This window comes from Rhincodon typus, unplaced genomic scaffold (genome assembly GCF_021869965.1).
Source record: "Rhincodon typus isolate 14 unplaced genomic scaffold, sRhiTyp1.1 hic_rhity00008785, whole genome shotgun sequence".
Taxonomy (NCBI): domain Eukaryota; kingdom Metazoa; phylum Chordata; class Chondrichthyes; order Orectolobiformes; family Rhincodontidae; genus Rhincodon; species Rhincodon typus.
Window position 1 is genome coordinate 1 of NW_025974423.1, and position 5,894 is coordinate 5,894.

General features: G+C 46.6%; 1 long non-coding RNA gene across 1 annotated transcript; it reads left to right on the top strand.

Moving 5' to 3' along the window:
* The first annotated feature begins 2,210 nt into the window (after window positions 1-2,210).
* LOC125482327 lies at window positions 2,211-5,894 on the top strand. The gene is made up of 4 exons (XR_007261610.1): window positions 2,211-2,592; window positions 3,459-3,560; window positions 4,397-4,427; window positions 5,845-5,894. It is a non-coding gene; the product is annotated as an uncharacterized LOC125482327 (long non-coding RNA).

Below are 5,894 nucleotides of genomic sequence, written 5' to 3' on the forward strand. Positions count from 1 at the left end.
TTCCTCTGTTTACCCTATCTACACCTCTTAGAATTTTTAAGGTTTTTAATGAGGATCCATGCCTCCCCTCATTCTTCTAAACTCCAGCCAGTTTCGCCTTCACTCCGCCCAGAATAGATTCTATACCATCTGATTCGAGATCACGCTTATTGCTGCCATGCATATTCCATCTCATACAGAGCTACATCACCCACACTGTCTCCCTCCCTGTCATTTCCAAAAGTCTTTCCCACCCCCTCAATATTTGTTTGGATGTTTCACTGGAGAACCAACTCCTGTCCCAATCTCTCCTGGTCTTCTGACCAAAATATCAAAGAGTGTTACATTAATGAACAAAGCGTTGATTGTGGACAGAACACCAGGCGTTTAGAGAGTAAAGGGAGGTGATTGGTCAAGTGTCGATAATTATCAGGTTGAGTGGGGTGTTTTTGAATGTTTGTTTATTGAATTGTGATTTAGTAAGAATACTGTCAAAAAAAAAGCAAATTTCTGAGAAGGGAGTGATTTGCTTAGCCCTTTTGGAGGGCAATTAGAAATAATTCCCTTCACTTTTGGTTTGGAGTCACATGGAGTTCCAGGCTTGGAAAGGATGGCTGATTTCCTTCTCCTAACGACACCCTTTTGTCTCCGTTCAGCAGGATTTCAAGAGCCATCCAGTTTCACCATGTCTGAGGTCGTTTCTCACTTCCTGATTCTAAGAACGAACTGAACTTAAATTATATACAGCAATCAGGGTGCAATGTTTGGTGAATGATGAGAGACATGCTGACAACATGAAGAGTTATTTATTCACTTGTGGGACATGGGCTCAGCCCAGTATTTATTGTCCCTTTCCTTAGATGCCCCATTGAGAAACTGGTGGTGAGCTGTCTTCTTGAACCACTGCAGTCCATGTGTTGTAGATAGACCCACAGTGTCCTGAGGGAGGGAATTCCAGGAATTTGACCAGGCGACACTGAAGAAACGGCTGACATATTTCCAAGTCAGGATGGTGTGTGGTTCAGAGGGTAACTTGCAGGAGGTGGTGTTCCCATGTATCTGCTGCCCTTTTCCTTATATATGGAATTGGATGTGAGTTTGGAAGGTGCTATCTAGAGAATCTTTGTTGAATGTCTGCAGTGCATTTTGTAGATGGTACACACTGCTGCTACTGAGCATCAGTGATGGAGGGAGGGATGCTTGTGGATCTAATGCCAATCAATCAGGCTGCTTTGTCCTGGGTGGTGTCAAGTTTCCTGAGTGTCCAGGCAAGTGGGAGTATTTCATTACACTCCTGACTTGTGTGTTGTCATGGGGGACAGGTTTAGGAAGGTAGGATGTGAATTATTCATTGCAGGATTGCCAGCTTCTGACTTGCTCCTGTACCACAGTATTTATTTGGCTATAATCCAGTTTAATTGCTGGTCAATGATAAACTCCAGGATGTTGATAGCGGGGGAATTCAGTGATGATAACACCATTGAACGATCAAGGAGTGACGGTTACTTTCTGGAGTGCTGTGTGCATTTCTGGTCACCTCATTACAGGAAGGATGTGGTAACACGAGACGAGGTACAGAGAAGGTTTGCCAGGTGCTTCCTGGGTTGTGGTTATTGAGCAAAAATCGGCTTGGATTGTTTTCTTTAGAGCAGAGAAGACTGAGGAGGGACATATTTGAGCTGTTTATGATGATGAGGGGTTTGGACAGGGTGAAAAGAGTGAAAGTGTTTCTCTCTTGAGGGGTCAATCACAAGGGGGCATAGTTTTACGTCAGGGGCAGGAGATTCAGTGAAGATTTGAGAAAATAGTCTTTTTCACTCACAGGGTGTTGCAAATCAGGAATGCACTGCCTGGGAAGGTAATGGAGGGCAGAAAGCTTCCAATCTCTAAAATATGCTTGGATGAGCACTTGACATAACATTCAAGGATATGAGACACGTGCAGGAGATGGGATTCGCGTGCCTTTTGTTAGTGGCAGTTATTGTCGGTGCCGACTCAATGGGCCGAAGGGCCTTTTCTACGACGTATGACTCAATGACTCTCTCAATGGTAACTCCCCAGGAAGTTGATATTGGGGGATTCAGTGATAGCAACAACATTGAACATCAAGGGACAGTGGTTAGATTCTCTGTCAATGGTAACCCCCGCCCGGGTATTGGTAACTGGAATGGAAGTAAAGTCTGCATTAGCTTTTGACTCCATCGAACTGCTTAACTCTTTTAAATTATTTGCATTAAACTGGTCCCCACTGATAGTCTCAATCGATGAGCGAACTCCATGGTTTTTGAACTCGGTGTGTTTTCTCCTCAGTTCCTGTCACAGATGCTGCGCTGATATCCCGCACCAATGGGACTGAGATACAGCCCGGGGACCGCCTTGTTCTCCGGTGCCTGGTGAGGGAAGGCACTGAGCCCCAGTTCATTTGGTACCGTGACAACGTGCCGTTAAGAAACGGCAGTGCGAGCTCCCATGTGACTGCCGATGGTGGTGAGCTGGTTATTCATTCATTCCGGAGAGACAATGTCGGGAGGTATCACTGTGCAGCGATCAACAAAGGAACCAACGGCACCATTTTTAACGTGACCAGCGACTATATCGAATTCACGTTGCGAGGTAAGAGTGACAGTCAGATCAAACATAGACAGAGCGCAGAGAAAGGCCGTTCGCTCCATCCAGTCTGTGCCAGTCGGAAACAATTAACCATCTCAATTGGGAAGGTGACGGCTGGATGGTATTATCGTGAGGTTATTAATCCAACGACCTTGGTCATGTTCCCAAGATCCCAGTTCAAATCCCACTCATACTCGATGGCAGAATTTGAGCGCAATAAAAATCTGGAAGTATAAGTCTTATGGAGAGGTGCATGCAGAGGAGATTCACCAGGAGGTTGCCCTGGGGTGGAACATTTCAGCGATGAAGAGAGGCTCCATAAGATCAGGCTGTTTTCTTTGGAGCAGGGAAGGCTGAGGGGGAACTGATAGAGGTGTGTAAGTCTGAGGTTCAGGTGTGTAAGTCTGAGGTTCAGGGTCGGCGATGGGGGACGGGGGATAGCGAGCAGCTGTTCATCTGAGTGCAAGGGTGAATAATTAGGCGAGATTCATTTTGAAGTAGAAGGCAGGAGGGAAAGAGCGTGATTTGAGGATTGTTTCACTCAGTGGGTGGTGGGTGTTCCGGACTGCACTGCCTGGGAGGGTAGTTGAGGCTGGAAACCTGATAACCTTTAACAAGTACTTGGATGAGCACTCAAAGCGTCAAAACATTCAAGGCTATCAGGGGCTGGTGCGAGAAAGTGTGTTCGGTGCAGGGAGCTCAATGGGCCAATTTCTTCCACCCTGTATGACTCTCCATAGTGGCAGGGAGTTACGTATCTGCAGAGGTTAGTCAGTCTGATGCTAACCGTGTACCTCACACAGGGCTGATGTGGTAAAACTTCCCGGTGAATTTGTTAACGTGAGCCGGATATTGTTGTTGGATTTCAGCTCGGAGTTATTCCACGGAGATCGCGGCCTCGCTCGTCCCAGTTTTGCTGTTCGGTGGCCTGATCGCGTCGGTGTGGTTCATCCACCGGACGAGGGACACAGGTCTGTAACGTCCCACGGGGATGGGTTGTTCCCTGGGGCATGGCACTGCCGTCCCCGCCCTAGTGTAACCTTTTCAGCTGAACAGGGTGAGGGTGGGGGACCCGGGGAAGGAGGTGATGGGTCAGGAACTGGGGTAGGCCGTGTTCCTGACAGTAGGGAGGAAGAGCACTCAAAGTTAGCCTCCTGGATCGGGTAAATGTGATCACTACCCCCACTCCGTGTCACCTCAGAGAAGAGGAGAGACATAAGATCATGTGAACCAGGAGCAGGAGGAGGCCATTCAGCCCCCTCGAGTCCCTTCCGCTAATCCTAACCCTAAGCCTAAACTCAAACCAAACCTTCAACTAAAACCTCGTCCTAAACCCAACCCTAATACTAACTCTAATCTTGGCTCTCAGCCAAATGCTGACTAAAACCCGAACACTAACCCTAAACTTAAACCTAATCCGAAACTGAACACTAAGCCTCACCCCAACCGTGAACTTCGCCCGACACTTACCCTCAACCAATCCTTAACCCTAATGCTAAACCTAACCCTCAACCAATCCTTAACCCTCATGCTAACCTGAACCCTAAACCAATCCTTAACCCGAATCCGAACCCTAAACTTTATCACTGACCCGAACCCGAGCCCGAAGTCTAACCTTGGCCCTCACTCGCACATTAACCCTAACCCTCACCCTATCCCTTTCACAGCTGGTTAATGTGCATTAAGATGGGTTTGACAAATCTCATCTATTGATGTGTTTGTTCTCTGTTTATGACTGAGTAAAGGTCTTGGCAGCTCCTGTCTGTAAGAGTGCAATATGCTGAGAATGTCCTCTCTCTCCCTGCAGGCAATTCCTCAACTGTGTCACAGCCCAAGAGGTAAGGGGATGAAACTGCAGCTTTTATATTTTACATTGTTATCCCGATTCCTCTTAGGGAAAGAGTACGAAGAGGGAAGCAGAGGACTGTGAAACTTTGCAGAGGAACATAGATACATTGAGTGAGTGGGCAAAGGTCTGGCAGATGGAATACAATGTAAATAAATGTGAAGTCATACATTTTGGTAGGAGTAATAGTAAAAAGGATTATTACTTGAATGGTAAAAAGTTGCAGCATGCTGCTATGCAGAGGGACCTGGGTGTCCTTGTGCATGAATCACAGAAGGTAGGTCTGCAGGTACAACAAGTAATTAGGAAGACAAATGGAATTTTGTCCTTCATTGCTAAAGGGTTTGAAATAAAAAGCAGAGAGGTTATGCTTCAGCTGTACAAGGTGCTGGTGAGGCCATACCTGGAGTACTGTGTGCAGTTTTGGTCTCCTTACTTGAGAAAGGATGTACTGGCACTGGAGGGGGTGCAAAGGAGGTTCACTAGGTTGATTCTGGAGTTGAGGGGGTTGGCTTATGAGAAGAGACTGAGTAGATTGGGATTATATTCATTGGAATTCAGAAGATTGAGGGGGGATCTTATAGAAACATATAAAATTATGAAGGGAATAGAAAAGATAGAAGTACAGAGGATGTTTCCACTGGCAGGTGAAGCTAGGACAAGAGGGCATAGCCTCAAGATTAGAGGGAGCAGATTTAGGACTGAACTGAGAAGGAATTTCTTCACCCAGAGGGTTGTTAATCTGTGGAATTCCTTGCCCAGTGAAGTCGTTGACGCTACTTCAGTAAACGCTTTTAAAAAAAGGTAGATTTTTTTTTTTTGAACAATAAAGGAATTAAGGGATAGGGTGAGAACGCGGGTAAGTGGATCTGACTCCACGAAAGGATCAGCCATGATCTTATTGAATGGCGGAGCAGGCTCGAAGGGCCAGACGGCCTACTCTTGCTCCTAGTTCTTATGTTCTGATGTTCTTATTACCGTATCCTTTTAACATGAGCCTAACAAACCAGGAAACCTTACGCCTGGAAGGTCCCAGGTGGCTTTTATTCATTCACAGGGATGTGGGTGTCACTGGCAGGGCCAGCATTTATTGCCCATCCCTAATTGCCCCAGAGGGCAGTTATAGTTAACCAGCTTCTGGAATCACATGTAGGCCAGACCAGGTAAGGACGGCAGATTCCCTTCCTCAAATAACATTAGTGAAAACCAGATGGGGAATTGGGCAGCTCCTTGAGGGTGAGAAAGCTCCATTTTCGGATGGAAAACAGGGACGTGGGACCAAGGAATAACAGGATCTCACTGGGCTTTGTATTTTCCATGATAGCTTTGCTGTTTTGTTGAAGCTGAGCGTGGTGTTGAAAGCATTGTGTTCGAAATGACAACTTCCTTCCCCTTTCTACTGGAAATAGATCCCAAGCTTCTGGTGAAGGGGCAGCAGCCGGCAATCTGGAGTATGCAG